The sequence below is a fragment of the Ovis canadensis genome, chromosome 1 (genome assembly GCF_042477335.2).
Source record: "Ovis canadensis isolate MfBH-ARS-UI-01 breed Bighorn chromosome 1, ARS-UI_OviCan_v2, whole genome shotgun sequence".
NCBI lineage: Eukaryota > Metazoa > Chordata > Mammalia > Artiodactyla > Bovidae > Ovis > Ovis canadensis.
This window is the reverse complement of record NC_091245.1, coordinates 92,213,013-92,220,775: the sequence shown is the minus strand read 5'-3', so window position 1 is coordinate 92,220,775 and position 7,763 is coordinate 92,213,013.

The window sequence follows — 7,763 nt, the reverse complement described above, 5'->3', positions numbered from 1 at the left end:
GTCTTTTCCAATGAGTCAGCTCTTCACATCAGGTGGCCAAAGTGGCAAAACCAAGACCAAAACTTGAACTGCTCCTTTTGCATCTGCAACACAGTATCTGAAGATGTGTTCATTCAAATGTGCCTGAGGTGCATGATCTGGGTTTAGCACAGGTGGTGACATGTCTTGATTTCAACTTCAACCAAGGTCCATCTAGTCAAAACTATGGCTTTTCCAGTAGTCATGTATGGATGTGAGAGTTGGACCATAAAGAAAGCTGAGCACCGAAAAACTGATGCTTTTGAACTGAGGTGTTGGAGAAGACTCTTGAGAGTCCCTTGGACTACATGGAGATCAAACCAGTCAATCCTAAAGGATATTAGTCCTGAATATTTATTGGGAGGACTGATGCTGAAGCTGAAACTCCAATACTTTGGCCACCTGATGCGAGGAACTGACTCATTTGAAAAGACCCTGATGTTGGGAAAGATTGAAGGCGGGAGGAGAAGGGGACAACAGAGGATGAGATGGTTGGATGGCATCACTGACTCAATGGACATGAGTTTGAGTAAGCTCCAGGAGTTGGTGATGGACAGGGAAACCTGGTGTGCTGCAGTCTGTGGGGTCGCAAAGAGTCAGACATGACTGAGCAACTGAACTGAACTGAATCACTGCCCCAGAGAAGTCTGCCTGGATCCACCAGGCCAAGCCAGCCCTTCCTGTCACGTGCATTCTTGGAGCCTATACTTCTCCCTTTAAGCATTCAGTACAATTATAATTAATCTAATCACTGTGTTGCTTAATGTCCATCTCTCTTGTTAGAATGTAAGTTCCATGAATGGTCTGCAGAGTGAGACAATCTGAGTTTAGCCCTAAGTAGGGTCTCTGTTTCCTTATCTATTAAATGGGCCTAATAATTCCATTCTGCTTTACTGTTGTGAGAAGGGCAGGAGAGAATGACTAAAAGCTGGATCTGAATTTGGAGTCTCATGTCCCATAGCCAGTCAAACTATGGTAGAAATTACAATCCATGCCTTGGTATTCTGAAGCCTAGAATGTGAGGACTGAAATTGTTCCTGAGATCCTTGGGATTTAGCTTCCTGTGTTTATATGACCTTCATTTCTGATTGAAATAAATAATAAATGTGAATTATAGGAAAAAATAGAAAATGTAGATAATTGCAAAGAAGAAAATTTAAAAATCACCTGTGACTTCATGGTTTAATATTAATATTTTGGCATCATCTCAAAATGTTTTTATGTTCATATTTATATAATAGATTTATATGACTCAATGGACATGAATTTGAGCAAATTCTGGGCTATAGTGAAGTACAGGGGAGCCTAGTGTGCCACGGACCATGGGATCATAAAGAATCCAACATGATTTAGCGACTGAACAACAAAACAAAAACAACAACAATTTATACAGCTTATAATCTGCGTATTTTATTTTTAAATATTTTAGAACATTTTCATATTTAAATGGTCTTATATAATTTGATGTTCTTACCATATTTTGTTTTTAAATTTTGATTTGAGACTGTTTCTTTTCTAATGTAATCATTCAGTGGTATAAACTGCCTTCTTAACACTGCTTTTGATGCATCCTACAAATTTTGATATGTTATATTTTAATTTTCATTGTTATATACCTTTTTATTTCCTTTTGAGACCTTTTAATTTTGCTAACTAGCCTATTTAATTATGAAATTAATTTATTCATAAGGTAAAACAATCCAAACACAATGAGTTTTCAGTAAAAGAAAACTTCTCTCATCCTGTACCTACCCCAGTTCTTTTCATCAAGGTAAACATAGTAAACAGTAATTCTGTGGGCCTGACAGAAACCTTCCATTTACACACATGGGTGTTTGTGTGCATGTGTGTGTGAGATAATGTGTTTCATGTTTTATCTTCTTTTGGACAAACAGGAACACACAACACACTCTGTGCAGCTTACTTATGGGGTAGACTGATTACAAAGTTGGTCGCAACTATTCCCTCCTCATATTTCTTGCAACATATCTTTGAAGTTATTCCCACTGAGAGGGAGAATAATGTAACTCAGTGAAGTTAGAATATTCCCTCACAACTTACACAAAAATAAACTCAAAATGGCCTAAAGATATAACGTGACACCATAAGACTCCTATAAAAGAACACAGGCAAAACATTCCCTAATATAAATTATAGCAATGTTTTCTTGTATCAGTCTCCAATGAAAAAGAAACAAAGGCAAAATTAAACAAATGGGACCTAATCAAATCTACAAGCTTTTACAAAGCAAAGGAAACTATCAACAAAATGAAAACAGAACCTATGGAGTGGAAGAAAATATTTACTAACAATGCAATCAACAAAGGCTTAATTTCTATGATATACAAGCAGCTCATACAGCTCAATATAAAAAGATAAACAATCCAGTCAAAAAATGGGCAGAAGACATAGGTAGACATTTTCCCAAAGAGGACAGAAATATGGCTAACAGGCACATGAAAAAGAAAAGATAGTCAATATCAGTAATTACTAGAGAAATGCAAATCAAAACTGCAATGAGGTAGCTATCACCTCACACCAATTAGAATGGCCATCATCAAAAAGTCTACAAATAATAAATACTGGAGATGAAACAGAGAAAAGGAAACCCTACTGTTGGTGAGAATTTATTTTATTTTTATTTATTTATTTATTTATTTAAAATATTTATTTGGCTGCACCAGGTCTTAGTTGCAGGCAAGAGAACTCTTAACTGTGCACGTGGGATCTAGTTCCCCAAGCAGGGATTGAATCCAGGGCCCTCTGCATTCCAAGCACAGAGTTTTAGCCACTGGACCACCAGGGAAGTCCCTGTTGGTGAGAATTTAAATTGGCACAGCTACTATGGAGAACAGTATGGAGGTTCCTTAAAATTAAAATAGTTACCATATGATCTAGCAATCTCACTCCTGGGCATGTATCTGGAAAAGATTAAAACTCTAACTTGAAAAAAATACCCCAATGTTCATAGCAGTACCATTTTCAATGGCCAAGACATGGAAACAAACTAAGTGTCCATCAACAGATGAATGGATAAAGAAGACGTGGTACAAATATACAATGGAACATTACTCAGCCGTAGAAAGAATGAAATAACGCCATCTGCAGCAAAATGGATTGACCTAGAGATTATCATACTAAATGAAGCAAGTCAGAGAAAGACAAATATCATGTAACATCACTTATAATATCACTTACATGTGGAATCTAAAAAAAGAGATACAGACGAACTTATTTACAAAACAGAAATAGACTCAGACATAAGGAACGGCGGCAGTAAGGAGATGCCCCCCATCCAAGGCAAGGAGCAGAGGCTGTGCTTTGCTGGAGCAGCCGTGAAGAGATACCCCACGCCCAAGGTAAGAGAAACCCAAGTAAGACGGTAGGTGTTGCAAGAGGGCATCAGAGGGCAGACACACTGAAACCATACGCACAGAAAACTAGTCAATCTAATCACACTAGGACCACAGCCTTGTCTGACTCAATAAAACCAAGCCATGCCTGCAGGGCAACCCAAGACGGGCGGGTCATGGTGGAGAGGTCCGACAGAATGTGGTCCACTGGAGAAGGGAATGGCAAGCCACTTCAGTATTCTTGCCTTGAGAACCCCATGAACAGTATGAAAAGGCAAAATGATAGGATACTGAAAGAGGAACTCCCCAGGTCATTAGGTGCCCAATATGCTACTGGAGTGGAGAAAGCGATGGCACCCCACTCCAGTACTCTTGCCTGGAAAATCCCATGGATGGAGGAGCCTGGTGGGCTGCAGTCCATGGGGTCGCTAAGAGTCAGACACGACTGAGCGACTTCTCTTTCACTTTTCACCTTCATGCATTGGAAAAGGAAATGGCAACCCACTCCAGTGTTCTTGCCTGGAGAATCCCAGGGACGGGGAAGCCTGGTGGGCTGCAGTGTGTGGGGTCACACAGAGTCAGACACGACTGAAGCAACTTAGCAGCAGCAGCAGCAGCATGCTACTGGAGATCAGTGGAGAAATAACTCCAGAAAGAATGAAGGGATATAGCCAAAGCAAAAACAATACCCAGTTGTGGATGTGACTGGTGATAGAAGCAAGGTGATGCTGTAAAGAGCAATATTGCATAGGAACCTGGAATGTCAGGTCCATGAATCAAGGCAAATTGGAAGCGGTCAAACAGGAGATGGCAAGAGTGAATGTCGACATTCTAGGAATCAGTGAACTAAAATGGACTGGAATGGGTGAATTTAACTCAGATGACCATTCTATCTACTACTGCGGGCAGGAATCCCTCAGAAGAAATGGAGTAGCCATCATGGTCAACAAAAGAGTCCGAAATGCAGTACCTGGATGCAATCTCAAAAACGACAGAATGATCGCTGTTCGTCTCCAAGGCAAACCATTCAATAACACAGTTATCCAAGTCTATGCCCCAACCAGTAATGCTGAAGAAACTGAAGTTGAACAGTTTTATGAAGACCTACAAGACCTTTTAGAACTAACACCCCAGAAAGATGTCCTTTTCATTATAGGGGTCTGGAATGCAAACATAGGAAGTCAAGAAACACCTGGAGTAACAGGCAAATTTGGCCTTGGAATGTGGAATGAAGCAGGGCAAAGACTAAGAGAGTTTTGCCAAGAAAACGCACTGGTCATAGCAAACACCCTCTTCCAACAACACAAGAGAAGACTCTACACATGGACATCACCAGATGGTCAACACCGAAATCAGATTGATTATATTCTTTCCAGCCAAAGATGGAGAAGCTCTATACAGTCAACAAAAACAAGACCAGGAGCTGACTGTGGCTCAGATCATGAACTCCTTATTGCCAAATTCAGACTTAAATTGAAGAAAGTAGGGAAAACCACTAGACCATTCAGGTATGACCTAAATCAAATCCCTTATGATTATACAGTGGAAGTGAGAAATAGATTTAAGGGACTAGATCTGAGAGACAGAGTGCCTGATGAACTATGGAATGAGGTTTGTGACATTGTACAGGAGACAGGGATCAAGACCATCCCCATGGAAAAGAAATGCAAAAAAGCAAAATGGCTGTCTGGGGAGGCCTTACAAATAGCTGTGAAAAGAAGAGAAGCCAAAAGCAAAGGAGAAAAGGAAAGATATAAGCATCTGAATGCAGAGTTCCAAAGAATAGCAAGAAGAGATAAGAAAGCCTTTCTCAGCGATCAATGCAAAGAAACAGAGGAAAACAACAGAATGGGAAAGACTAGAGATCTCTTCAAGAAAATAAGAGATACCAAGGGAACATTTCATGCAAAGATGGGCTTGATAAAGGACAGAAATGGTCTGGACCTAACAGAAGCAGAAGATATTAAGAAGAGGTGGCAAGAATACACGGAAGAACTGTGCAAAAAAGATCTTCACGACCCAGATAATCATGATGATGTGATCACTCATCTAGAGCCAGATATCTTGGAAAGTGAAGTCAAGTGAGCCTTAGAAAGCATCACTATGAACAAAGCTAGTGGAGGTGATGGAATTCCAGTTGAGCTGTTTCAAATCCTGAACGATGATGCTGTGAAAGTGCTGCACTCAATATGCCAGCAAATTTGGAAAACTCAGCAGTGGCCACAGGACTGGAAAAGGTCCGTTTTCATTCCAATCCCAAAGAAAGGCAATGCCAAAGAATGCTCAAACTACCACACAGTTACACTCCTCTCACATGCTAGTAAAGTAATGCTCAAAATTCTCCAAGCCAGGCTTCAGCAATACGTGAACCGTGAACTTCCTGATGTTCAAGCTGGTTTTAGAAAAGGCAGAACATCCATTGGATCATGGAAAAAGCAAGAGAGTTCCAGAAAAACATCTATTTCTGCTTTATTGACTATGCCAAAGCCTTTGACTGTGTGGACCACAATAAACTGTGGAAAATTCTGGAAGAGATGGGAATCCCAGACCACCTGACCTGCCTCTTGAGAAATCTGTATGCAGGTCAGGAAGCAACAGTTAGAACTGGACGTGGAACAACCGACTGGTTCCAAATAGGAAAAGGAGTACATCAAGGCTGTATATTGTCACCCTGCTTACTTAACTTCTCTGCAGAGCACATCATGAGAAACGCTGGACTGGAAGAAACACAAGCTGGAATCAAGATTGCCAGGAGAAATATCAATCACCTCAGATATGCAGATGACACCACCCTTATGGCAGAAAGTGAAGAGGAACTAAAAAGCCTCTTGATGAAAGTGAAAGAAGAGAGCGAAAAATTTGGCTTAAAGCTCAACATTCAGAAAACGAAGATCATGGCATCTGGTCCCATCACTTCATGGGAAATAGATGGGGAAACAGTAGAAACAGTGTCAGACTTTGTTTTTTTGGGCTCCAAAATCACTGCAGATGGTGACTGCAGCCATGAAATTAAAAGACACTTACTCCTTGGAAGAAAAGTTAGGACCAACCTAGATAGTATATTCAAAAGCAGAGACATTACTTTGCCAACTAAGGTCCGTCTAGTCAAGGCTATGGTTTTTCCTGTGGTCATGTGTGGATGTGAGAGTTGGACTGTGAAGAAGGCTGAGTGCTGAAGAATTGATGCTTTTAAACTGTGGTGTTGGAGAAGACTCTTGAGAGTCCCTTGGACTGCAAGGAGATCCAACCAGTCCATTCTGAAGGAGATCAGCCCTGGGATTTCTCTGGAAGGAATGATGCTAAAGCTGAAACTCCAGTACTTTGGCCACCTCATGGGAAGAGCTGACTCATTGGAAAAGACTCTGATGCTGGGAGGGATTGGGGGCAGGAGGAGAAGGGGACAACTGAGGATGAGATGGCTGGATGGCATCACGGACTCAATGGATGTGAGTCTGAGTGAACTCCGGGAGTTGGTGATGGACAGGGAGGCCTGGCATGCTGCAATTCATGGGGTCGCAAAGAGTTGGACACGACTGAGCGACTGAACTGATAAAAAAGAAACTTATGGTTGCCATAGGGGAAACGAGGTGGGGGGGATAAATTAGGAATTTCAGATGAACAGAACCACACTATTATGCATAAAATAGATAAACAACAAGGACCTACAGTATAGCATAGGGAACTATATATTCAATATCTTGTAATAATATATAATGGAAAAGAATGTAAATATATACATATTTCCAATATTGGAAAATTATATATATATATATTTGGCACCCCACTCCAGTACTATTGCCTGGAAAATCCAATGGACGGAGGAGCCTGGTGGCCTGCAGTCCATGGGGTCGCTAAGAGTTGGACACGACTGAGCGACTTCACTTTCACTTTTCACTTTCATGCATTGGAGAAGGAAATGGCAACCCACTCCAGGATTCTTGCCTGGAGAATCCCAGGGATAGGGGAGCCCGGTGGGCTGCCGTCTCTGGGGTTGCACAGAGTTGGACACGACTGAAGCGACTTAGCAGCAGCAGCATACATGCATTCTACCATGTGAACAAATGTCGGCTAACCTATTGGAAGATAAACCTCCACATGGAGGTTAATTGTCCCAGCCAAGTCAATTCTAAACCAGTCTACACTGGCTGACCTCCAAACATGTGACAGCCCATCCAAGATCAGCAGAGCTGCCCACCCAACCCATATCTGACTACAGAGTCAACCAAAGGTTAACCAACAATGAATACTTATTGCTTTAAGCCACTGAATTTTGGAGCAAGTTATGTGGCAATAACTTACAGATATGTGATGTTTTCATATCAGTACATGGAAAAAATTAAATGTGTAAAATGCTTAGAACTATGCCTGGGTTAAAGTAAGCTTTCAAAAAAT